Here is a 24,128-nt window from a genome sequence, read left to right as displayed (position 1 = left end):
AACACGAAGAAAAGCTGTGAAATATGCAGAGGGACTGTCAGGTGGCATGAGCCCCCGGCCTCTCCATCCCATCACCATTCCTTTCCTCACCTCTGCCAGCAGCCCAGGCCCGGTTCAGCTGTGTCCTCAGCTGGTCAGACCCCGAGGGCACTCCCTCCGTGTGGAGTCCGTTGGTAAAGCCTGTGGCAGAGGGCTGAGCCTTTCAGAAGTGGTCCACGCGTGTCCAAATGGGAGGGCACTGAAATCAGCCTGTGCCCCACCCAGGTGGGCGACTCTGACACACTTTCAGGTTAAACCTCCCAACAGGTTTTAAGCCTATTTCTTCTAAGGCTATCCGGGCTTCAGGCGTAAGGAGAATCAGCAGGGATCTGAAAAGGAGGTTGAAAACTTGAACAATTGGGGAAAAAAATCAATATCCTTAATTATTTGTTTTGCTTTCATTTTCATTCATTTTTTATTTTATTAATTAATTTTCTTTCCAAACAGATAGCTCCTGGCTAAGATATCTTCACCCAAGTCACCTTGTTAGTGATTTGGCTACACCTTAGAACCCGGGTCTTCTCCTGTGTGTTTACCAAGTGTCAGAGCCCCTGGGAATGGGATCATATCATAGAGACATATACTCTTAGGATCATTAAAATCTGAGAGGTGAAACATTGCTCCCTTGGCCTGCTGCAGGGCCTTTGCACATGCAGTTCGTCTGTCTGGAATGCTCTCCTCCACCCATATCTCTTTCTGGCTAATTCCTTTTTATCTTGGAGAATCCACAGGTCAGGTCAGGCCCCTGTAACTTGCTCTCCTAGCAGACTTGCTTCTTCTTAGCACCAATCAGAACTGTAATTAAATAATTAATTGGGTGTTTATTCCCAGGATCCCTCTTTGGAATGTAAATTCCAGGGAGACAGAGACTTTCAACTGTATAGGCTGAACACTGTATCGTAAGCGTGTGATACCATCCTGCACATAGTAGACGCTCAATAAGTATTTATGGCATAAATGCAACTTACTTCCTCTCACCTCACCTTTTACAATATTTTCAAACTTTTATTCCCCCTTTCAGGCCAAGGTTAAATGTTATCTCCTCAGTAAAGCCTTTTGACAACGATCCAACATGGAAATTAACCACTCATTCCTCTGTTCCCGTAGCCTGTTATACAGAAGACACAATAGCATCTGATTGAACCATATGAAATTGTCGGTTTTTAATAGACCAAAGTGGTTGAATGTCTGCAATTTCATGTGATTAAATCTAACAGTTCATAAAAAATCTACAAACAATAAATACTGGAGAGGGTGTGGAGAAAAGGGAACCCTCTTGCACTGTTGGTGGGAATGTAAATTGATACAGCCACTATGGAGAACAGTATGGAGGTTCCTTAAAAAACTAAAAATAGAGCTACTATATGACCCAGCAATCCCACTCCTGAGCATATACCCAGAGAAAACGTTAATTCAAAAAGACACATGCACCCCAATGTTCATTGCAACACTATTTACAATAGCCAGGACTTGGAAGCAACCTAGATGTCCATCAACAGAAGACTGGATAAAGAAGATGTGGTACATATATACAATGGAATATTACTCAGCCATAAAAAGGAATGAAATTGGGTCATCTGCAGAGACGTGGATGGACCTAGAGACTGTTATACAGAGTGAACTAAGTCAGAAAGAGAAAAACAAATATATATTAACACATATGTGGAATCTAGAAAAATGGTATAGATGATCTTATTTGCAAAGCAGAAATAGAGACACAGACGTAGAGAACAAACGTATGGGCACCAAGGAGGGGAAAGGCAGGGGTGGGATGAATTGGGAGATTGGGATTGACATATATACACTCTTGATACTATCTATAAAATAGATAACTAATGAGAACCTACTGTATAGCACAGGGAATTCTACTCAATGAAAGAGGGGATATATGTATACATATAGCTAATTCACTTTGCTGTACAGCAGAAACTAACACAACATTGTAAAGCAACTATGCTCCAATAAAAATTAATTTTAAAAAATCTAACAGTTCATGCTTTCATCTCTCTTACTAATACATGAGTTCCTTGAAAACAAGACCTGTATATGTTCACCTCTGATATCTGACATTTGTTGCATAGGGTCTAGTACACAACAGATGCTTAATAAATGTTGGTTATAAGAATGCCTGAGTGGCTGACGAATCACTCCTCTGGCTCCACACAGATTTCCAAAGTGACTTTTATCCACTGGCCTCTTCCAAATTCAGGGCACTCCCTGATGACAAAATGTCTTTATGGACTAAATATTTTTTTTACTGTTTCCAATTGGACACCTTCACTCAGAGTCAAGGAATTCATTCCCAGCTTACAGAAACCACAAGCCATGGAAAGCTAAGGTTATTGCTTGTTGAGAGAAATAACATCAAGATGGATGAGATCAGTCTAATGGCTCAGGTTATGCCTGTCAAGGGGACTGTGAAATTCCATGAAACACTCCACCTTCCTCCACCCACCCAGATGGCCAGATGGCTCCAGTGTCCATCTAGCCCTTCCCCGGACAGCCGTTCAAAGGGGAGCTGGAACAACCATACACACGAACAATTTTGCATGGCCTAGTTGGCCTTGCCCACTTACCTTTGATGACAGGTGAGGCCTCCACACCTGTTGCTGGCACGCCTCACCACAAACAGCTCTAAATCAGAGCAGAGACAGCAGGTGTCACTGAACTAGCCCTAGTGCTTTAGCTCTTCAAGAACTTAGAACTAGTTGTCTGGCAGATAAACTTGCCCTAAGGCACTTCACATATTAACCGTTCATGATTGCTCCAAAGCCGCAGGAAGCTATTTCCATCACCTTCAACCTTAGGAAAAAAAATTTTTTTTTGGCCGCGCTGCATGGCATGCGGGATCTTAGGTCCCCAACCAGGGATCAAACCCACACCCCCTGCAGTGGAAGTGCAGCATGGAGTCTTAACCACTGGACCACCAGGGAAGTCCCAGGAAAATCTGTTCTTAAAGGTAAGAAATCACATAAAACTTGCAGATAGATGAGAACCCTCCAGAAATAGAAAACTGAAATCGTCCTGTCTCTTTGTCACCCCTTAAGGCTGAGAAGAAATAGAGGTCATAACAACTCAACCAACAGTAAACAGAAGGGCAGTCTGACGGATTCCCTAGGAACCAGATGGGCTAAGGGCATGTGAATTCAGCCCCTCATTTTATAGCTGAGTCCATTAAAAGTCACAAACGTGAAGCTTCACCTTAAGTCACAGGTATGTTAGGGAGTCTCTTCCTGTCACTTTGTCTCCTATGCAGGTAGGTTGAGCTAAGATGTTTGAAGAGATTCCATTTGCTTTATTAATGAATGAATTGCAGTAATCTTGTGTCTTCATCTGCTGGGGCTGTCATTACAAAATACCACAACTGGGGGACTTAAACAATAGACACTTATTTTCTCACAGTTCTGGAGGCTGGAAGTCCCAGATCAAGGATCCGACTGATTCAGTTCCTGGTGAGAGCTCTCTTCCTGGCCTGCAGACAGCTGCATTTTCACTATGTCCTCACCTGGTGGAGAGAGAGAGGAATCTCTGGTGTCTCTCCTTATAAGGGCACTAACCCCATATGAGGGCCCCACCCTCATGACCTAATTACCTCCCCAAAGCCCCACCTCTCAATACTATCACTTTGGAAGTTAGAGCCTCAGCACATGAATCCAGGGGGGACAAACTTTTAGTCCATAACAGACTGTCTTAAGTCCATGACTCAGAATGCGTCTCTTGGTGTCTTCAGAAAAATAAGCATATTTGTGTTTTTGAAAGAAAAGAATTATATTTTGGGGAGCCATACTATTACATTTCCAATAAGTTAAACACATTTATAACTTATAATAGTAATAAAATGCTATAATTGAGATATTCTCTCTGTATTGTCCCAATGTGAGTAATTTCCCTCTAGGTCATTGGAATTATCCATTGTGAGTAAGCATCTGTACTCTGAGTGGTAATTATGCTATGATCTCAACGTCCACAAAGTTTTCCTCCTAAGGTATCTTCAGCATTTCCAAGGAAATTCCAAGAAACATTGACTGAATCCCCCTCTGTCCTCCCACTTTATCCATCATCTTCCAGTGGTAGAGGTCATTCCTGATTCCTGTAAAACTAGAGTGAATTTCCCCAACTGCCCTTCAGACGTGGGTACCAAAGAAAATGAATTACTAGGTAGGAGTGTGAGCAGTTGAGCCTCACAACCACCCACCCCTCATCAGCCGCATCCATCAAGGCCTTGGGCCTCCAGATTGTGTATCTCAGCCCACTCTCCCCAGCCCTACAAGAAGTGTGCTTTTTTATGTTTAAATTATCACTTAAATTCCTTGAGGATATGAGCTGGCTTGCACCTTCCTTCCTCCCTCCCTTCTCTCCATCCCTTTCTTATCCCCATTCTTTTATCCTTCATTTCAATCCATTTTTGCTGATTCTCATCTTATCTGGCTGAAGGACAGCAACCCTTGACTTGACACATGGAATTGAAGGATAAAGGTTTGGCTCCTGAGTTTGGCACGCCAGGCTGTGTTTCTGTCCCAGGCTCATTTGTGCGCTTGTCGCCCCTCTTTGCTCTCCCCTATACTCAGCCCCACATGAGAACGGCTGTGGAGTCAGTGTCCATAGTCAGTGGCTCTGGTCTCACATTTCTGGATAGAGAGGTGAAGTTAGAGAAGTTAGGCAAGTTATTTAACCTCTCTAAGCTCACTTTTCTCCTCTATTAAAAGGAAATAATAATGCTGAAAGAAATGACATATAGAGGCTCAGGGCACATACGAAGAGCTCTGCAAATATTAGCGATTATTATCCCACTAACAGTGAGTACCAGGAAGGTATGGTCTGCATCTGCTTTGTTGTCGTTGTTGTTTGGGGGGCACTTACGGCTTTACTGGGGTGTAACTGACATGCAATAAACTGCACATATTTAAAGTGTACAATTTGATGGTTTTTGACGTGTGAAACCACTGCCACAATCACGATAATGAACACATCCATCACTTCCAAAAGTTTCCTCATGCTCCTTCAGAACTTCCATCCCCACTCCCATCTCCTGGCAACCACCGAACTGCTTTCAGACCCTATAGACAGGTTTGTATTCTCTAGAATTTTATGTAAAAGAAATCATGCAGCACAATTATTTGAGATTTATCATGTTGTGGGTAACAGTATTCCTTCCTATTGCTAAGTATGACTCCATTATATGGATGTACCACAGTTTATCAATTCACCTATTAATGAATATTTTGAGAGGTTTCTGTTTTGCAGGTATTAGAAATAAAGATGCTATAAGCATCCATATACAAGTCCTTGCATGAATGTGTGCTTATTTCTCTTAGGTAAATGGAATGACTAAGTCATGTGAAAGGTGAATGTTTAACTTTTTAAGAAATCACCAAACTGTTTTCCAAAGTGACTACATTAGTCAGACTTCTCCAGAAAAACAGAGCCAATAGGATGTGTATACACAGAGAGGTTTATTTTAAGGAGTTGGCACGTGTGATTATGGAGGCTGGCATATCCAATATCTTCAGGGTAGTCTGGAAGCTGGACCCCCACACAAGAGCCGATGCTGTCTTTCAAGTCCAAATGCCGTCTGCTGGCAGAATTCCTTCTTGCTCAGGGGAGGTCAGTTTTTTGTTCTAGTCAGGTGTCTGCTCAGCTGCTACAACAAAATACCATAGATGGGGTGGCTTAAAAAACAAGCTTTTATTTCTCACAGTTCTAGAGGCTAGGAAGTCTGAGATCAGGGTGCTAGCATGAGGGTGAGGGCCCTCTTCCTGGCTTACAGATGACTGTATACTTGCTGTGTCCTCATTTGCAGAAGAGAGAAAGCCCCGGTGTCTCTCTTCTTACAAATCTCATCATGGGATTATCTAAACCTAATTACCTACCAAAGGCCCCACCTCTTAAGACCATCACATTGGAGGCTAGGGCCTCAACATATGTATTCTGGGGAGGACACAAATAGTCGAAAACATGAGGCCTTCACCTCATGGGATGAGGTCCACCCACATTATGAAGGACAATCTGTTTTACCCAAAGTCCACCAACTTAAATGTTACTCTCTCCAACACCACACTCCCAGAAACATCTAGTGTAGTGTTTGACCAGATATTTGGGCATTGTGGCCCAGCCAAGTTAACACATAATATTAACCATCACAAGATGACCCCTTGTCAACCTGATACTCACACACATCTCTTTAGGCCATAATTAAGCTCCAAATGAAGACAATAACAAGATCAACCTTCCATCTAATATGATACAGCTATCCTGCATACAACTGAAAATGCACTAACTCTTTCCCCAGAAGAGGATGTAAGGTCCTTGGGTGATGTCGACTCTTCTCCTTGATATCCTGCAACTTAAATACTATGATGTAATATTAATAATACATCAACACTATGATACATCTTCCATATCATGTAACACACACACACACAAGTATTCATAATAGAGTAAGGACAACTCAGTGGCTACAGTTTCTATTCTGAGGTCAGCCCTTCAGAGAGGAGCAATCACAGAGCTCTCCAAGGATGCCAGGACTCCGTTCACAAATTTATCCCTCATAGTAGTGGTGAAAGTATGTCTTCTGGACCCTCCTGGGGGGGTGAGTGGGTCTTAAGTGACAAATCTATCAAACATTTCTATCTCCCTAAGCCACTGCATCCATTCTTCCACATTAAACCAAGGCAAGTCTGGCATTTCCAGCTTGCTCCCCATGGACCACGTTTTGGTCCATGTTTCATCCGACCAATCAAACTGTAAGATAAGAGCCCTGCCTAACTCCTTAAGCTGCAACATCAAATGCAGAACTTCAGCTTTGTGAGTCTGATCCAATGGGAAAAACTGGATCCGATGTCCACCATGACCCCATTTCCTTAATCTCCATTCCCACACATGTTCCATGGATTTCAATCTGGATGAATGAAGACACTCAAGTAGCTCTTTTGGAGTATAGCTCACCTCCTCGTGGGTCACACCTTGTGCCTCATCTTTAGCTGGGGCTTGAGTCTAGAAACGAGGAGGGGTAGTGGGGGTGGGCTCTGAGGAGAATCAGCAGTGTCTTGCATGAGAATCACCTCAGGGGAGGCCATCACAGTCTCCTCAGGCGAGACAGGGTGCATCCCCTCAAATGGAGGTATAGAGGCTACTCCCAGTGGGGGAGGGGAGGCCACGTCTAATGGTGGTGCAAAGCTGCTTACATTGAGATTGGGGTGACCTCTTCCACCAGGAAAGAAGACTCAACAGGATTCAGGGGCTCCACATCCTCAGCTTTATTGGGATCTTCCCACACACCTCCATTCCAACTTACAGGATCCCATTCTTTCCCAATCAATTCCTTCACTTTAATAGTAGTTCCCTTGATCCGTCTCCCAAGGCAATAGAAATAAAAGCAAAAATAAGCAAATCAAACTTATAAGCTTTTGCACAGCAAAGGAAACCATACACAAAACGAAAAGACAACCTACAGAATGGGAGAAAATATTTGCAAGTGATGCAACCAACAAGGGTTTAATGTCCAAAATATACAAACAGCTCACAGAACTCATAATATAAAAACAAACAACCCAATCAAAAATGGGCAGAAGACCTAAATAGACATTTCCCCAAAGAAGACATACAGATGGCCAACAGGCACATGAAAAGATGCTCAGCATTGCTAATTAGATAAATGCAAATCAAAACTACAATGAGGTACCACCTCACACTGGTCAGAACGGCCATCATCAAAAAGTCTACAGATAATAAATGCTGAAGAGGGTGTGGAGAAAAAGGAACCCTCCTACACTGTTGGTGGGAGTGTAAATTGGTGCAGCCACTATGGAGAACAGTATGGAGGGTCCTTAAAAACTAAAAATAGAGTTACCATATGATCCAACAGCTCTGATTCCAGCCAGAGAAATTTCTCTGTTTTTAAGGACTCAAGTGATTATATTGTGTCCATGTGGATAATCCTAGATAATCTCCTTATCTAAAGGTCTATAAACTTCGTTACATCTACAAAGTACCTTTAGCAATAGTACCTATATTACTTTGAATAATTAGAATACAGAATGTGGGGGAGACATCTTTAGAATTTTGTCTACCACAGATGACTATCCCAGCACCATTTGTTGAAAAGACTAACCTTTCACCATTGAATTACCCTGGCCCCTTTGTCAAATATCAATAGACAATATATGCATGGGATCATTTCTGAATGCTTATTTCTGTTCCACTAATCTAATTTTCTGTCTTCATGTCAACACTACACTATATTGATTTCTGTGGCTTTATAATGACTCTTGATTTTATGCAGTGTAAGTCATAAACTTTGATTTTTCTTTTTCAAAAGCTATTTTAGGTCTTTGACATTTCCATAAATTTTAGAATCAGCTTGTCAATTTCTAAACAAGGCTACTAAGATTGTCAATGGGATTACATTGAATCTATATATCAAAGAAGGAAGAATTGACACCTTTAAAAGCTTGAGTTTTTGATCCATGAACATGATATATCTCTTCATTTCTTAGTTCTTTAATTTCCCACAGCAATGTTTCTGTAGTTTCAGTGCACAGGGCTCGTACATCTTTTATTTTCTTGAAGTACTTCATATTTTTGATGCTATCATTAATGCTATTGTTCCTTTTATATCAATGTCTGATTGTTGCTAGAATATGGATATATAATTGATTTTTGCTTATTAGCCTTGTGTTCAATCTTGCTTAACTCACTTACTGTGAGTTAACTCACAAAGTTCTAGTAGCACTTTATAAATTCTTTAGGACTTTCTATGTACATGATCATGTCATCTATGATTAAACATAAGTTGCCTTCTTCCTTCCTTCCCAATCTGAATTCCTTTTTTTTTTTTCTTGTGTTGTTGCATTGGTTAGAACCTCTAGTATAATGTTGAATAGTAAGATCAGACATTCTATCCTTATTGCTGATCTTACGGGGAAAGCACAGAGGTTTTCAGCAATAAGAATTATGTTGGTTGCAGGCTCTTTGTAGATACCCTTTTTCAGATTGAAGAAGTTCCCTTTTATTTCTAGTTTATTATTTCTGTTTCTGGGATTTCTTCTAAAATCAGGAACGAATGTTGAATTTTTCATATGATTTTCTGTTTATTGTTTAGAGATGATTTTAAAAGGTGCATTTTTCTGCTTGTTGATATGTTTAATTACATTGTTATTCTCAGAAATACAAAGGAATAAACTATATTGATACAGGCAACAACTCAAATGAATCTCGAAGACATCGTGCTGAGTGAGAGAAGTCAGTCTCAAAAGGTTACTTACTGGGAATTCCCTGGCAGTCCAGTGGTTAGAACTCTACACTCTCACTGCTGAGGGTCCAGGTTCAATCCCTGGTCAGGGAACTAAGGTCCCACAAGCTGCTCAGTGTGAACATTAAAAAAAAAAAAAAAAAAAAAGGTTACATACTGTAGGATTCCATTTATATGACCTTCTAAATGCTTTTAACAGCCTCTGGTAGGACATTCCTCTCTGACATCACCAACAGTACATTTGGTGAAAGGATTTGCTCCCAGTTCTGGGTGTTGGGGTGAGGAGATTGGGTTTTTTGTTTGTTATTTTTTTTTCTTGTTGTTGTTCTGTTTGTTTGTTTTTATTTCCTGCTTTATGTTTTTTTCCCATCTCTGTATATTCTGAATGACTGGCTCTGTAACATTTACAAAATATACCCACTGCAGGAGCTCCAAGGAGAGTGTGAAAATGCCGCTCCTCTAATGCCCTGGTTCTGCTGTGGTAATAGTGGTGCCCATTCCACAGGATACTAGCAGCTGTGAGGGGAATGTCAACTGGAGAAAACTTGGCCTCAGGAGATTTCAGTCTGGGCATTACCTCTTTGTGCCACCTAGAAAGCTTTATTCATAGGTAAGGAATGTGGCGGCCTGCCCTCTGAGGAAATGCACTGCCCAAACATTTTCATGTAGATCATTCAATATATTGCATGGGATTTGCTGAGTATGGCTAAGAAAAACATCTTTTTCCTGGAAGGCATTACAATTCTCACATTTGAAACATAATCATTTGAGAATCTCAAGGGTCTCTGATGATGTGTTAAAAGACAGGTTACAGCATCCAGGGCACAAGTAGTAGTAAAAAGCCTAACCTGGACTCTGAGAAAGGCTTTACATGAGGACTTTGGTGCTGCAGAAACAGCACAAAGAGAGCCGTACTGGATTCAAAACAGACTTGGGCAGCAGTACCACTTCTTCAACGATAGACTTTGATGAATGTTCATTGCAGGCTGCACTAAGTATTGCTGAGAGTTCACAAAAACGAAAGCTTGGTTTAATTCTTAAAACTGAAAGAAACAAAAAACTCCCGACGAGTCTTATCAGCAACCTGCCTCCATATTCATTTTCTCCTCTTTCTCCTGACATATGGGTGGGGTGGGTTGCTGGTCTGCTGGTCTGCTGAGGGGCTTTGAATGGTAAACACAGCCCCAGGGCTACCAGGGGCTGGAGGGACGCCTGGAGGGATTTTGGAAGAACTTATCCTTTGTCTCTGGATCGGAAGACTGGTGTCTCCCCCGTATGTGGAAAGCCCAAAGGTTGGAGGTGGGCTGGTGCCTCCTGTGATGCAAAGACACAGGCAAGGGATTGCAGGGGAAGCAGCTGCATGTCCACCAATGGTGACGCACCCTGACTGAGCTTTCCCTTTGGCTGAGGGGTCAGCACTGAGGCATCAGTTAAAGAGCGGCTGCCTTCCAGGGTGAGGTGACCCACAGGAAAGGGTGTGTGTGGGGGGGGCGGGGTGCAGTGGTGTCCCAGCCGAAAGTCAGCACTGGGGTGTCTGCCACACCGCAGGCACCAACCCCAGTATCAACGGCACCAGCCAAGGCCGCCCTCATCTCTTCTTTCCTTTCCACCCAAACTCATCGGAAGGAAGGTGGAGCAGGGGGACAAAGACAGCCCAGCTGCCTGATGCAGGTTCTGAGCCTGCTGTGGGCAAGGGGAGAAGCTTCGAAATGGGTAAGAGATTATATTTTTATTTATTTTTTTATTTTATCTTTTTTTTTTTTGCCCGTGCCGCACAGCATGTGGGATCTTATTTCCCCAGCCAGGGATCGAACCCATGTGCCCTGTAGTGGAAGCACGGAGTCTTAACCACTGGGCCACCAGGGAAGTCCTATATTTTTTAATTAGATGGAAAATGAGACTATGCCTGAAAGTACCTGGGAGAGCAAAGGGATCTGCCAAGACTTTCTTCGGACTTGGAGCAGGGAGATTGGATGGAGAAGGTTTGATGGGCAGGGGTGTAAATACACAATTAAGGTACTCCCACTGGAAACCTCAAGCCAAGCTTCCCCACTCCTGGGCCTGAGCAACATGCGTTAGGATGAGCTGAGATAATAATTCCCTCAGCTCTCAGGGCAACTGTGTGAGGCCTGGAGAAGGCAGAGCCCCCAGGGGCTAAAGTATCTGGATCTCTTTGGTCATAATACAATTACTATTTTCTACAATATGCTGTGACCTGAACGGTATCGGGTCCTTGCTTATTGCTCTTTCAGCAAACTGGTTACAACTGGCAGCAAGTAATTGATTGGGTTACCTAAGGCAGTGACACTTCCCATCCATCACCTCAGCAACCATCCAAGGAGTAAATAAATCCTTGTTCAACCAAGTGACAAGGAATAAGCCTCATATTCTTTAGGTGGAAATGATGTCTTTTTCCATCTGCTATATGTGGAAGATACAGTATGCGCATAACGTGTTCAATTCTATCAACTTATGTCAGAATTTCAGAAGATTCTTAAAGCCTCCAGAGGAATGAGTCAACAAAGGAAATTTGAGGAAGGGGGTAGTGCCGAAAAAGCGAAGCAGAAAAGATTTGATCAGTCATTGAGAAAAGGAGCTGTCCATCATTTGTGTCCAGCAAATCAGGTCCCAGTATATTTGCTCACAACAAATTAGATCACAGGGAAAGAGAACCTAATGGGTGGTGGTAAAGGGAAGTCGAGGTTTGGAAGGAGGAGATGTAAGGCCGGCTGACCCTAGAGAAAGATGTGGCCGTCACAGAGGCCAGAGCCTACTGCTATGTTCGATGATGGATGAAGACCGGAAGCCTTTGAGAAGGGGAGAACAAGTGTTCATTTCTGGCGGGTGGACGTGCTTCAGCCAAACAAAACTTGCACAGAAATAGAACAGGCAGAGAGGAAAGGATCAAACAGGCAAAGGTGGAATCTGGAACCACGGAAAACTCCAGGAGAGAGGTTAGACGGAAGGCTGCCTCAAAGCCCAGAGACGGACACAAAGGGTCCCTCTCACTTAAGGGACCAGAACAGGGTGGGACCTAGAGGGAGGGTCCAGAGGAGATGGACACCAGCCCTCAGCTGGAAAAAGGGCTGTGGAGAAAGTTCCAGGAGGGATCGAATTCTTGCCCAACTTGGCAGCTGGGCCAACCCAAACCTGCCATGAGTTCAAAGTTGTTGACTGTCATTTATCCAGGTCATATCAAAGACAACGAGGTAAGGACGGGGTACTTTTTAAGCTCTGGCAACCAACAATTGGTGACTATACTCTAAGAAATCTAAACTACTTTTGCTCAATTGTTTCTATATTTGTGTGTGTGTGTGTGTGTGTGTGTGTGTGTGTGTGTGTGTGTGTGTTTTCCTTTTGAAAATGTTAATGGAGGTCTTAGCTAAACTTATATTTAAGAAGGGTCAAGAGATGACACATCAACACTGATGAGAGGAGACATCTGGGTGCTCGTAGCGCTTTGGTAAGGGAGAGCCATAGTCTCAGCATACCTGCCCCACCCCTTTCCATGCACACAAGATTGAAATTGGAGTTGCAGGGAAAGCAACTGATTAAAAGTTTGTAAAATTGTCCCCAGCAGCTTGAAATCTGGAGATAAGCCAATGCTCTTAAAGATAAATGGACCAGGCTGTTGGCAGAAATCTAATATTCCCATTTTTTTCCTTACATTTTTTTGAGTTCAATAGTCACTGAAATAATGATAGTTAGCAATTTTTCTGTGCCAAGCCCTCTTTTGAAACCTTTTAAATGGACTCTCTCATTACATCTTCATTTGCCCTTCATCACCCTTGAGGGAGCCACTATTTTTTTTTTTTTAATTAATTAACTAATTTATTTTTGGCTGTGCTGGGTCTTCGTTGCTGCGTGCAGGCTTTCTCTAGTTGCAGCGAGTGGGGGCTACTCTTCATTGCGGTGCGCGGGCTTCTCATTGCGGTGGCTTCTCTTGTTGTGGAGCACGGGCTCTAGGTGCGCAGGCTCAGTAGTTATGGCATGCGGGCTCAGTAGTTGTGGCTCACGGGCTCAGTAGTTGTGGCTCGTGGGCTCTAGAGCGCAGGCTCAGTAGTTGCGGTGCATGAGCTTAGTTGCTCCGCAGTATGTGGGATCTTCCCAGACCAGGGCTCGAACCCATGTCCCCTGCACTGGCAGGCAGATTCTTAATCACTGCACCACCAGGGAAGTCCCGGGAGCCACTATTTTGACCCTTGTTTTACAGATGAGGAAACTGAGGCCCAAAGAGGGTGTGTCATTTGCACAGCTGAGAGCCGTCTGACTCCCGAGGCTGCATTCCTCACCGTGTGTGTCGGAGACCCAGGTGTGATCTTCACGTGGTGCCAAAGTAGGTCAGTTCAGTCTCTGGAGAGTAGGGGGCACTCAAGGTGTGTGAGGGCAGTCATCCGTGGTCTAGAGCAAAGAACTAACTGTTGAGGTAACTTTGTACTCTTCAGCCTGTGGTTTTCTCATCATGTGGACAGCCCCTCTGTAGAAGACAGATGTACTGGGAAGGGAGCGTGCCCATAGGGGAAGAGAGTGGGTGGATTTGGAACTGGTGTTGCCGGTACACACACAGTTCACCTCCGTATAGAATTACAGGGGCTTAACTTCTTAAAATTTAAAAACATTGCAAGGATGACTTAAAGGAACTTGGATAATTTTGCTGTGGACCAATGAAGCTAACAATTTGTGGGCAGGTCGCCAAGACAGGGAAGATTTTTCATTTTCTTCCTAAAAGAACTCTAAAATAATATGAGTCTAGTTTATGTATTTCCCAGTTGAAGGAGGGGACTAGGTAGAATGATACCGTGAACGGTGCGCTGACCCAGAAGCCAGGAGGACAGGGCCAGGCTCCTCCTGAACAAACAATTTTAAACTCTCAGCCTCAGTTTCCCTTCTGTAAAACAAGCCCACTGGATGATTTCTAAAAATCCATTCAGCCATAAAATTCCAAGATTCTCCAACATGTTTGTTGCAGTGACAAATAACATAAGTACTTTTAAAGTAGTAAAAGTACTACTACTTACAGCTGTACTACTGTTATTTACAGTAGTACAGCTGTAAAGTAGTAGTACTTTTCCAGTTGCTGCTGCCTCTGCCCCCCGGCTCCACGTCTCACTAGCTGCTACTGCTGCCGCCGAAGCACGAAGCACGAAGCACGAACTCAACCTCTTCATTAAAGACAAACGGAACAGCTCCCCTTGGATGCAGCCACAAGGTGTCGGTGAGAGATTGACTACCCAGGAGGAGTTCCCTCCCACCTTGAACAGAGAGCTCGGAAGAACACTGGGAAAGTGAGCACTTTGATAAGCAAGGGGCGTTGAAGAGGAGTATTTATTGGAAAGCAAGTCTCCCTCTGCTACACGAAGTCTGCACCACCCACAGTGTGTGTGGACCCCGTGTTCCTGCCAGTGAGAACGCAGCCTGAATCTTCCTGCCTTCCACGTCTGCTGCATCAACAGGCCAGTTACCAGCTCTGAAAGCCCCAAGGTGCGGCCCCGGTTCGGTTCAGTCCTGCCTGTCATTTCTACCGCCTATCTCTCTCTTTCCTGAGGCCAAGTTCCCGTGGATCCTGGCCGTACACGACGTCCTGGGGTTTACAAGGGAAGGGAGCGTGCCCAAGGGCACGGGAGCATTGCTTAGCTTCTTGGGCAAAACGAGGCCCTTTATTTTTCTCACGCGTCAGTCGCCTTGGGGGGCTCCCAGGATTGAATGTTTTGTATCTGCCTTTTCTCTGCAGCTTCACTATTCCCCGCTGTTATCTTTGGCTCCGTTGCTATGGGCGGGAATATTTTCTTGTCCTTGTTTAATAACTGCTTGGCCGCCAGACGGGCTCATTTCTCATTGTATCGGTGCAGGATTAGCCGAGATGTTTGGGAAATATTTCCTGTATTAAGCAGCAGGGGAGAGCTTGCTGGGCCCGTACCTTCTTTTGACATCACGTCATACTTTTTCTCCACTTTTTCCCTCGGAATGTGCTGAGGCCAGTTCTTTGCATCCAGAGCACCAGCCCCTCCCTGACACTTTGCAGAGCTCCGTCCCTTTCCAGGTGCCCTGTGTAAACACTCCTCGGGGAGGCTGCCGGGAATCGCAGGCAAGCATCTCCGTTGATTTTTGGTATTTGGGGTCCAACAGTGTCCTGCATCACCAATCCATTTTCCAGGTTTAAAATCGCCTTTCAACCTATTTCATACTTCAGATTCTTTGACAGTTAACTCACCGGGCTTCTATGGGAGCTGCCAACTGATCGACAGGGATCTTAAACCGGGTATTCTTCGATGTTGCCTAGAAGTGATAGCAAGTTTACAGCTCTGTCTGAAATTCTAACTGCTCATAGAATTTTGGTATTCTTGTGTTTGCTTGTGACAAGCCTCAAAGGATTGAGAAAAACTATCCCAAAAAGTTACCGAAAGAGGACAAAAATCCATGACTTTTTGGCTCTTGATTAGATTGAGATAAAGAAGAATACATGCTCAAAACCTGGCCGAAAGTCATAGCCGTAAGTTTGGTTGCATCGCAGTGGAAACGACACAGGCTGGTCTCAGGGTGGGACTCACGGTTTTGAAGTCTGAGGTCACCTCCTCAAAGGCCTGGGGACTTGGGTGCGTCTCATCTGTAACATGGGAGGACCCTGGCTCACACGGTGGTTGTGGAGAATGAGTGTGAGAACACCTTGTAAACGACAAACATAATATCACTAGAATTATAGGAAAACGGGTATGAAAATACCTGTAAAATGAGAAGAACGGCACAAGAGCTAACGCTGTAGAGGCTACAGTGAAAACCTAATGGAAATGGAAATGCGCTTCAAAGGGTGGGAGAACCATTTCCTCTTCGCCGTGGAAATTAACCTTTCTTTGTAAAGATGGATTCCCCTTCCTGCACTGGACGAGGCAGAGCCCACCACCCACCAGAGAAGTGCAGCTGCCCGATGCTCACCGCCCCGGTCAGGGCAGGACATGGGGGCCTGGTGACCCAGGCTCAGCCAATCCCGCTCCTGCCCCAGACTTTGCTCTAGAAGCCAGTCGTCCGAAGAAGCTCCATTCTGGCTGCAGAGGACGGAGGTTACCGCTGCATCTGGTTCCTGGACGCGGCAGTAGTGGGGGACCCAGAGGCGGCCTCCATCGGTCACCCTCCTGTGGATGGCTTGGGGTGTCACTCCTGGATGCCTTACCTCCCATCCTGGTTTAGTAGACAACTCAAGAGATTCCCTAAGCTCCCCAATATCCTTTCATATAAAACTTTGTTATGGAACATTTCAAGCATTCAGAAAATCAAAGGGAATAGCATAATGGACCCCTGTGTACCTATCACCCAGTTCATCAATTATCAGTATTTGGCTGATTATTTCACCCATTTCTGCTCCTCCCCTCACCTCTTATTTTGTTTTTGGTTTTGGCTGAAGTATTTTAAAATAAATCCAAGATACCATATTGTTCCACCCATACATATCTCAATGTGCATTTCTAACTGATAAAAAGAGAGGGTGTGGAGAAAATGGAACCCTCCTACACTGTTGGTGGGAATGTAGGTTGGTACAGCCACTATGGAGAACAGTATGGAGGTTCCTTAAAAGACTAAAAACAGAACTACCATATGACCCAGCAATCCTATTCCTGGGCATATATCTGGAGAAAACTCTAATTCAAAAGTACATACACCCCAATGTTCATTGCAGCACTATTTACAATAGTGGAACATGGAACAGGACATGGAAGCAACCTAAATGTCCATCAACACAGGACTGGATAAAGAAGATGTGGTACATATGTACAATGGAATATTACTCAGCCATAAAAAAGAGCAAAATAATGCCATTTGCAGCAATGTGGATGGACCTAGAGATTGTCATACTGAGTGAAGTCAGACACAGAAAGACAAATATCATATGATATCGCTTATATGTGGAATCTAAAAAAAGGGGTACAAATGAACTTATTTACAAAACAGAAGTAGAGTCACAGATGTAGAAAACAAACTGACTGTTACCAGGGGATAAGGGGGGTGGTGGGGTGGAGGGATAAATTAGGAGATTGGGATTGACATATCCACACTACTATATATAAAATAGATAAGTAATAAGAACCTGCTGTATTGCACAGGGAACTCTACTCAATCCTCTGTAATGGCCTATATGGGAAAAGAATTGAAAAAAAAAAAGAGTGGATATATGTATATGTATAACTGATTCACTTCGCTGTACACCTGAAACTAACACAACATTGTAAATCAACTATACTCTAATAAAAATTAAAAAAAAATAAAACACTATTTTTTCTAACACAACCATAATGTCAGTTTCCCACCCAGCAGGATTCATAGTAATGCTCAGTACATCCCAGTTGTCATTTCTGCTCAGATCAGTAAGAAATGCTTTGTGTTAATGATAGGACCCTGCCTAACACCCTCTCTCCCTTGGTTCTGTCCTCTTGGCCCACAAACAGAAACTTCACCTTGGGAAGGTATTGAGGGAATACATTCCTCTCCTCCACGTCCCCTCTCTTGGTGGAGGAGCGACTTACCCAACAGCAGGTGGATTGGGAATGAGGAACTGAGTGAGAGGCTGGGCTCCTCCAGGCATCTCTCTGGGATGGGTCTGTCCCCAGAGCAGCTGCGTCCACCCAGTTCAGCATCCACAGCCCCAGCACACGCGGCCCCGGCCCAGGCCCAGCTTGGGGGGGTGAGTCTGGAGGGTTGTCTCTGTCTCGAGGAGTGAGGAAGTGATTCTGGGTAACCAGATCTGCTCTAGAAAACCCAGCTGTCCCCAGCTGACTCATCCCAACAATGATCTTGGAGCAAAGCCCTAGGAAACCTGGTTTGACCGGCATCTATGCTGCAGCTTCTAACTTCAGCAGCAGTAAAGCTGGTATTTTGGTCTCGTCCTCTGTTTGATTTCAGCATCAGTCTCCAATGTTCTGAATTCAGTGGAAAAGAAAGAAAAGGTGATATTATTTGTAAGCCATCAACTTCTACATACTCAAATTAATTCAACCATCATTACTATAAACCAAACCCAGCACTAAGGACCCATGATGCAAAGATGAAGAACGTCCCTGCTCTAAGGAGCCCATCGACCACGGGGGTGGTTACAGTCAAGCAGAAGCGACTCCGAGGGATTCTGGAGTGCAGACGCGGGGGCTTCAGATGAGTGAGATTTCCTCAGAGAGATCGGGGGACACAGGCATCCAGAGGGAAGAGAGACGCGCAGAGGCCGAGAGAAAGGGGGAAAGAGCGCACGGTGCAGGGACAGGAAGGGCCGGCCTTGAAGGAGGTGGGAGGCCGGCCGGGTCAGGCGCTGACACCTGGGTCATGCCCACCTGGGAAACGTGGCCCCATTTTAAAACCAAGGGGGTGACATGGAAGATTTATGAACAGAGGCAATTGTGAAAAGATGTTTTTAGCAGCAGTGTGGAGCATGAATGCACAGAAATGAGACACGAGTCTGGGGGAACAATCAGGAGCCTATTGACAACAATCCACGGGGACGCAGGAAGCCTTGAGCCAAGGGGGCAGATTCAGGAGATGTTCTGGAGCTCTGATTTCTATCCTACTTATTCCAAAACAGAATGGTTCCGTACATACACATAGAACACAGGAAGATATTAAAAAACAGAAGCAGACAACACAGAGAAAAAGAGCATAGGGTAGGGACCAAAACTGGAGGCAGGCATGAGATGAGCACATTGTGTGTGTGTGTGTGTGTGTGTGTGTGTGTGTGTGTGTGTGTGTCTGTGTGTGTGTGCCTGTGTGTGTGTCTGTGTGTGTGTGCCTGTGTCTGTGTGTGTGTGTGTGTGTGTGCCTGTGTGTGTGTCTCTGTGTGTGTGTGCGCCTGTGTGTGTGTGCCTGTGTCTGTGCCTGTGTGTGTGTGTGTGCCTGTGTGTGTGTGTCTGTGTGTGTGTGCCTGTGTCTGTGTGTGTCTGTGTGTGTGTGCCTGTGTGTGTCTGTGTCTGTGTGTGCTTAAATAAGGAGAAGGGAGTGACAAGGGATGGATCACGAATCTGGCTCCCAGCTACCCAGCAATCAACACCAGCAGGGAAGTATCCTTTATACGTGTCACAATGCTTATAAGATAAACGTCAGCCAGTTGTTCAGGAGAAGAACAACCTTCCTGAATCTAAGGCCAAAGCACTTTTCCTGAGTCCTCACAGAGAGGATTCGTACAGTGTAGGTGACAGTTTCCTCATTGCAGACCAGGGGATTGCAAAGGGGTGTTTCCTCCAGTGACCTTTAGTCTCCAACCAAAGGCAATAAACTGAAAGTGTGCTCTTTTAATGACTGGCTGCTTCCACTGAACATGACGGTTTCGAGGTGGTCTGCACTGTAGCGTGTCAGCTCCTCAGGGCTCTCTGTTACCAGATAAGATTCCCTTGTAATTGAGAGTATTCGGGTCTCCTCTGGTTCCAGCAGTCTCACTGGGGTCACTCAGTCTCTCAGGTAAAGTTCTGTCCTCAGGCATCCGCTCCACGGCTTGGCCTCTCCCGAGACGGGGTCTGGGTGTCCTGGAAGGCTGGGACCCGCAGGTCTCCCTCCGGGCCCCAGGCTCTCTGGGCGCCTGGCAGCGTTCCTCTCCCCGCTGAGCACTGGGAGCCCGCTGCCTCTGCCGCTCGCTGCCCCACCTGCTCCTGTTCTGCTCTCGGGACTCAGGCGGGCCTGGAGATGTCCCTGTCGGACCAGCCCCCCTTTTTGCCTCTTGTGCCACGTCTTCCATCCTCCCCCTGAAGGCCTGCATCCTGCACAGCGCACAGGGGTTTCTGCATCCCTCCCTGTCACGGAGGAGGGGGTGCCCGGGAGCGATACCCCAGGCACGCTCACTGCCCACTGCGCCACGGGGCCGTCCTTACCCTGCCGTGGCTTCCCTGCCGGTGCAGGGCCATGCGGGCCTCTAAGTGAGGGGCGGGCACAGCCCTCGGTGCCCCACGCCTTTCCCTCCACTCCTCTACCGACCCCACCCTCTGGCGCTTCAGCTTGCTGGGGAGAAGTCAGGACACATGGGTCTGACCGACCTCTCAGGCCGTCTCCCCCTTCCCACTCCTCACTGGACACAAGGGTTGGGCTTTCTTTCCTCTCATAGAAGGAGGGAATTTTCCTTAGGATCCTGAGACTTCTCTAGCCTTGACTTATGGCAAGTTCAAGATTTAGCCCCCAAAAGCTGACTCTTGATATGTTATTGGTATTTTAAGGAATATAGAAAAAAGGTGTTTCTCTCAACGAATCCTGCTTTGAAGGCTAATCTTATCAGAACTCAGAAATCCTAGGTTGGTAGTCAGATACTGAATACTGACCCCTTTTCTCCATTTTCTTGTTATAGTAGAATGTTCCTCCCCGCTACCACTTTAGAGATAGAAGATCATAGCTGGCTGAATTGGGAGAAATCCCACACATAGGGAAATGTGAAAAAGAAAAGGCAAAACATTTCGACTGCAAACTTCTCCAGGGTAGGAAAGGGGCCATAGCTGATAAATGGGACCCCAAGGCTCTTGTTTAGATGCATGAGGGTAAAAGTGACCCCCAGTTTCTGATTTAGGTGATCAGGTGAATACACTGAACCAAGACAGGAGATATGAGAAGAGGATCAGGGGAAATACTGGGTCTACAGCAGCAGAAGTTGGAGGTGAGGCACTTACTGGACATCTGGGACATCTGGCACTTACTGGACATCTGATGCTCAGATAGTTTCTGGAATCATAAGCTCCAGAGAGGATGGGCTGGAGATAAAAATTTAGGGCCCAGTACCACTCAGGTGGTCACTGATGTGAGGATTAGAGATTTCCCAAGGGGAGGGCTGCAGATTACAGTTTAGGCAATGTCAAGGTTTTAGGGGTTGTTTGGGTTTACACGAATCCTCCCAAATTGCTTTGTTCTGGCATTAAGAAGGTGGCTTACACAGACATAGAAAACAAACTTAAGGTTACCATAGGGGAAGGGGGAAGGGAGGGATAAATTAGGAGGGTGGGAGTAACATTACACACTACTATATATAAAATAGATAAACAACAAGGATATACTGTATAGCACAAGGAACTGTACTCAGTATTTTGTAATAACCTATATGGGAAAAGAACCTGAAAAAGAATATATATATATATATATATATATATATAACTGAATCACTTTGTTTTACACCTGAAACTAAACACAATATTGTAAATCAACTATACTTCAATAAAATTTAAAAAAAAGAGAGAGAAGGATGAATTGGAACCAAAATAAAAAATAAAAAAAGATTTAGGCGCGCAAAAAAAAATAAGATGTGTTAGTAGTGTGGAAATAAATCCCATCTGACATTTTGTTAGCCTACCTTGTACCCCAAACACATGTAGACATGGGTTCCACATTGCCCCACTGCTTCTGAACTACACGAATCTCTAAATTCAAGGTCCTCCCCAATATGATTCGACCTCATTTTTGTAATCCTGTCCCCCAGTTCTTCCTGATACACACTCTATGCTCCAAGCAAACAGGAGGATTCCTCTCCAATCCCTGAAAACCCCGTCCATGCCTTTGGTTTTCATAGCTCTTCCTTCTGGGATACCTTCCACCCCAGGCCTTGTCTCCTAAAATCTTGTTCATTTAAAGAGGCCCTGCTCAGATGCCAGGTCTATGACTATTTCCACCACCATTAAGCTTCTGCCAACATTTGTTAAGAACATAATACATACAGGGACTTCCCTGGTGGCGCAGTGGTTAAGAATCCACCTGCCAATGCAGGGGACATGGATTCGAGCCCTGGTCTGGGAAGATCCCACATGCCACAGAGCAACTAAGCCCGTGAGCCACAACTACTGAAGCCCATGCACCTAGAGCCCGTGCTCTGCAACAAGAGAAGCCACCACAATGAGAAGCCCAAGCACCGTGACAAAGAGTAGCTCCCGCTCGCTGCAGCTAGAGGAAGTCCAAGCACAGCAACGAAGACCCAACGCAGCCAAAAATAAATAAATAAAATAAATAAATTTATTTTTTAAAAAAAGAACATAATAGGTGCAAAGCACTGCGCTGGGCGCCGAGAGGGATGCCCACATGAGCGGGACGCAGCTCCCACCCTCTTAAAGATCAAATTCAGCCATGTATGTAACCCTCCAACTCTATTATGAAGTCCTCCGAATTTCTCAAAGGCAAGCCCACCCACCCCTACAGACAGTTAAAATTCGGCTTCCAAAGCCACTCCAGTGTGGCGCTCAGAAACATGAATTCAGGGGATCACACATCCCTCAGTGGCCTTTATGCCATAGTAGAATATTTGCCTTCTTTTCTGACAGCGTAACTGTTGACATAAAGATAAGACACATGGGACTTCCCTGGCGGTCCAGTGGTTAAGACTTCACCTTCCAATGCAGGGGGTGCAGGTTCGATCCCTGGTCGGGTAGCTAAGATCCCACATGCCTCATGGCCGAAAATACAAAACGTAAAACAGAAGCAATATTGTACCAAATTCAATAAAGACTTTAAAAATGGTCCACATCAAAAAAATCTTTAAAAAAAAAGAAAAGACACATGTGTGGCGGTGCTCTGAAGGTGACACAGCATTATTTCAAGGGACTGTGGGAGGTATTATGGAACCAAAGTGCATTTTCATTTCTGTTCAGAAATCCTATACTTTCTGTCCTTGACCTTGGCCTCACCTCTGTCCCACCCTGGAGGTGGCACACATGGTTTTCCAGGGATTCATACTGTCTGTGGGACAGAGAGGCACATGCAAGTGGCAGGTATTACTCATATCTTTACTGTAAACTCCACCTGGAACCTGAAAGCCTGGTTTCACTCCAGTTCCTTACATCACCACCAACTTTGATTAGGAGCCATAAAAAATAGGAAGCATCTGGAGGTCAAAATCAGAGTTGGCCCCGGACGAGATGGTGAAGTTAGCAAGCTTCATCTCATGTCTCCTGCCTCTCCTTTCTCTGCTTTGTTCTGGTCCTCGTCCCCATCGCAGGGGCCTTCTCCAGCCAAGACACCTTCCCTAATGTCTGGGGAAGAGCTGATGGCCTAGTTCTTACTAAGGTGTTAGTGACTTAACAGTTAACCTCAGGTTTTTTAAAAAAAGAATGGGCAGTGAGGCAGTGCTTAAACCAAAGAATGAATAACTGGTGGTGGAAATGGAGTCAACAAGGACAAGCAAGTGAGGAATATTTTCAGCTGGAGGAATATTCTATACCTGCTGCCCACTACAGCACCACAGGCGACCTCCTACCACTGTAGGTCTTCCCAGGACCCACCCTGGTGGCTGGAGCATTGGTCATTCACTCTGGGCACCAGGGCATCACCTGATGGGTGGGCTCCTGAACTCATTAAAATCCAGAAAAGAGAAGGACCATGAGAGTGTTACTGCGAGCACATCTCAGGCTGTGGCTAATCTGGGCTTGGGAAACTTTCTGGGCTGGCCTGGCTCCAAGGCCACAGAGCACTGCAGTTAATCCTCCAGGACTCGGGCGGTGGCCAGAATCCTCTCCGGTATGAGCTGACGGCCTGTTCTAGGCACAGCCGGCCTCCACCCATATCCTGGTGGGACACAGTAGGCGAAAGGCCGTGTGAAAAATGGAGCTGGTTTAGTAAAGGAGAAAGAATTTTTAGCTGATACTCTGGGAAACCTGGGGTCCAGAGCCACTGCTGCTGCTATTAAACTTGGTCACCACCAGCAGACGATGTCCCCAGTGACAGGCTCCCCTTCCTCCCGGAAACAGGAGTTATTAAGGTTAGGTGCCTCAGAATGAAGACCCATGCCATTTCTGAGATGTGATTATCCTTTGTACCGAAATGAACCACAGAACTTCACACATCCTCCGTCATGAAGAGATATCGGTCATTACGTGGCCAGGAAGCCAACATTTCCACAGCATCTTGTACCTCTGCT

General features: G+C 45.1%; 1 long non-coding RNA gene across 1 annotated transcript in view; it reads right to left on the bottom strand.

Moving 5' to 3' along the window:
* Positions 1–13,106, bottom strand: part of LOC309606255 — a 71,965-nt gene extending 58,859 nt beyond the window's left edge. The window contains exon 1 of the long non-coding RNA XR_014231731.1: positions 91–13,106. This is a non-coding gene — a long non-coding RNA (uncharacterized lncRNA). The remainder of the gene's footprint in view (positions 1–90) is intronic.
* Positions 13,107–24,128: the final 11,022 nt, after the last annotated feature.

This window comes from Balaenoptera borealis, assembly GCF_965194805.1.
Source record: "Balaenoptera borealis genome assembly, chromosome: 11".
Classification (NCBI taxonomy): domain Eukaryota; kingdom Metazoa; phylum Chordata; class Mammalia; order Artiodactyla; family Balaenopteridae; genus Balaenoptera; species Balaenoptera borealis.
The sequence above is the reverse complement of the archived record's forward strand: the minus strand, read 5'-3'. Positions and strand labels throughout refer to the sequence as shown.